We start from the raw sequence: 3,879 nt of genomic DNA on the forward strand, positions 1-3,879 counted from the left end.
CGCGCATCCTAGTGGTTCTTTCTTTGCACTCATCAATGGAAATTCTCATGGATTTGAGAGACTCGTTGATATCATGCTTAGGAGGAATAGATATAAGTTTCAAAGAATCAAGATCAAGAGAAATTCTATCAACGTTCCTAGCCAACTCATCAATCTTAAGCAATTTTTCTTCAATCAAAGCATTGAAATTCTTTTGCGGGGTAATAAATTCTTTAATATTAGATTCAAAATCAGAGGGTATCTTATTAAAATTTCATAAGAGTTGTTGTAGGAATTACCATAATTATTAGAGGAATTACTAGGATACAACCTAGGATTAAAGTTTTCTCTGTACGCGTTGTTACCAAAATTATTCCTACCAACAAAATTCACATCCAAAGATTCATTATTATTCTCAATAAAAATAGACAAAGGCATATCATTAGGATTAGAAGAAACACTTTTATTAGCAAATAATTTCATAAGTTCATCCATCTTACCACTCAAAACATTAATTTCTTCTATCGCATGCACTTTCTTATTAGTAGATCTTTCAGTGTGCCATTGAGATTAACCATAATATTATCTAGGAGTTTAGTAGCTTCTCCTAAAGTGATTTCCATAAAAGTGCCTCCCACGGCCGAATCTAAAAGATTTCTAGAAGCAAAATTCAATCCGGCATAAAAAATTTGTATAATCATTCACAAATACAAACCATGTGTAGGGCAATTACGTATCATTAATTTCATCCTCTCCCAAGCTTGTGCAAAATGTTCATGATCAAGTTGCTTAAAATTCATAATATCGTTTCTAAGAGAGATGATCTTAGCGGGAGGAAAATACTTAGTGATAAAAGCATCTTTGCACTTATTCCACGAATCAATACTATTTTTAGGCAAAGACGAAAACCAAGCTTTAGCACGATCTCTAAGCGAAAAAGGAAATAGCTTCAATTTAACAATATCATTATTCACATCTTTCTTCTTTTGCATATCACACAGATCAACAAATTTGTTTAGATGGGTAACGACATCTTCACTAGGAAGGCCGGAAAACGGATCTTTCATCACAAGATTCAGCAAAGCAGCATTAATTTCACAAGATTCAGCATCGGTAAGAGGAGCAATCGGAGTGCTAATAAAATCATTGTTGTTGGTATTGGTAAAGTCACACAATTTGATATTATCTTGAGCCATCATGACAAGCAAGCAATCCGACACACAAGCAAACAAGAGACGAGCAAAAAGAGGCGAATAGAGAAAGAGAGGGAGGATGGAGAGAGAGGGCGAATAAAACAGCAAGGGTGAAGCGGGGGAGAGGAAAATGAGAGGCAAATGGCAAATAATGTAATGCGGGAGATAAGGCTTTGTGATGGGTACTTGGTATGTTGACTTTTGCGTAGACTCCCTGGCAACGGCGCCAGAAATTCTTCTTGCTACCTCTGAGCACTGTGTTGGTTTTCCCTTGAAGAGGAAAGGGTGATGTAGTAGAGCAGCATAAGTATTTTCCTCAGTTTTTGAGAACCAAGGTATCAATCCAGTAGGAGGCCACGCACGAGTCCCTCGCACCCACACAAACAAATAAACTCAACGCGATAAAGGGGTTGTCAATCCCTTCACGCTCACCTACGAGAGTGAGATCTGATAGATATGATAAGATAATATTTTTGGTATTTTTATGATAAAGAGAAATAAAGATACAAGTAAATAAATGGCAAAGGAAATAACTAAGTATTGGAAGATTAATATGATGGAAAATAGACCCGGGGACCATAGGTTTCACTAGAGGCTTCTCTCGAGAGCATAAGTATTACGGTGGGTGAACAAATTACTATTGAGCAATTGACAGAATTGAGCATAGTTATGAGAATATCTAGGTATGATCATGTATATAGGCATCACGTCCAAGACAAGTAGACCGACTCCTGCCTGAATCTACTACTATTACTTCACACATCGACCGCTATCCAACATGCATCTAGAGTATTAAGTTCAAGAGAACAGAGTGATGCTTTAAGCAAGATGACATGATGTAGAGGGATAAACTCATGCAATATGATATAAACCCCATCTTGTTATCCTTGATGGCAACAATACAATACGTGCCTTGCTGCCCCTACTATCACTGGGAAAGGACACCGCAAGATTGAACCAAAGCTAAGCACTTCTACCATTGCAAGAAAGATCAATCTAATAGGCCAAACCAAACTGATAATTCGAAGAGACTTGCAAAGATAACCAATCATACATAAAATAATTCAGAGAAGATTCAAATATTGTTCATAGATAAACTTGATCAGAAACCCACAATTCATCGGTCTCAACAAACACACCGCAAAAGAAGATTACATCGAATAGATCTCCACAAGAGAGGGGGAGAACTTTGTATTGAGATCCAAAAAGAGAGAAGAAGCCATCTAGCTAATAACTATGGACCCGTAGGTCTGAAGTAAACTACTCACAATTCATCAGAGAGGCTATGGTGTTGATGTAGAAGCCCTCCGTGATCGATACCCCCTCCGGCGGAGCTCCGGAAAAGGCCCCAAGATGGGATCTCGTGGATACAGAAAGTTACGGCGGTGGAATTAGGGTTTTGGCTCATATTTGGTAGTTTGAGGGTACGTAGGTATATATAGGAGAAAGGAGTACGTCGGTGGAGCAATGTGGGCCCCACGAGGGTGGAGGGCACTTGGGGGGGTAGGCGCCCCCTACCTCGTGCCTTCCTGGTTGATTGCTTGATGTAGGGTCCAAGTCCTCTGGATCATATTCGTTCCAAAAATCACGTTCCCGAAGGTTACATTCCGTTTGGACTCCGTTTGATATTCTTTTTCTGCGAAACCCTAAAATAGGCAAAAAAACAGCAATTCTGGGTTGGGCCTCCGGTTAATAGGTTAGTTCCAAAAATAATATAAAAGTGTATAATAAAGCCCAATAATGTCCAAAACAGGATATAATATAGCATGGAATAATAAAAAATTATAGATACGTTGGAGACGTATCAGAACCCGATGCTCAGGTGGCAGAAGAGGACCAAGTGCGGGAGAGTAGCCTCCCATATCTGGCCAGCCGACACCCTGGGGCATCACGGTCCTGGCTAGCTAGATCACATATCGTGACAGATCACCAGATCGGACAAGGGGGTGCAACAGCGTCAGAGCATGGTAAAGGTGCTGACGGGTGGTGTACAACTCGTGGCGAAGAGCTCGGTTAGCTCTATCCAGCCTATCAGCATGCAGAACCAGGTTCTGATGGTAGAAGGGCTCTCGGGTGACAGTGGAGTAGGCAGCAATGTAGTATCCCTCTGCACCAGCATCAGATGCGATAGCAATGTGCCTGAAAGGGGAGGTGTCCAACTCTCGATACTCTCCACGAAGACGTGTCAGAGCAGCATAAGCGGCATCGTGGACTGCCATATCGATAGTCACTCCAACACCATGAGAAGTGTGCAACACAGTAGTGGCGTCATATTCCCGAGAGTAGAGGTGGACGATGGCACGGTACTGCTCCTGGTTAAAGTCCTGGTACTGTGGGAACACGGTGTACTCAGGGTGCCAACGATAACCCAGATAGGTCATCATCTCAGCTAACACAGCAGGTGATCCTGAGACACCAATGGATGTCGTGTGGCACACGACCTGCCTCGTGGCTTCCATATGAAAACAAAGATGTTTCAAAGGAATCAAATGACAGTGTGGGTATTGTTCCAAAATACTACTCTAAGGAATAACTAGGGCTTATCCAACTTTGGGGTGAATGTGGTCACGGGATCCTAATGTTAGAGTTAGCAAATTCGTTTAACCCGAGTAGAAGAGAGTTCAGAGTCCCAGAGTAAAGATCGAGGAGTAAAAGATCCTAATACCACCCAAATGGCGTCGTGGGCCCGTAAGACACACAACCATGT

Source organism: Triticum dicoccoides, chromosome 5A, assembly GCF_002162155.2.
Source record: "Triticum dicoccoides isolate Atlit2015 ecotype Zavitan chromosome 5A, WEW_v2.0, whole genome shotgun sequence".
Classification (NCBI taxonomy): domain Eukaryota; kingdom Viridiplantae; phylum Streptophyta; class Magnoliopsida; order Poales; family Poaceae; genus Triticum; species Triticum dicoccoides.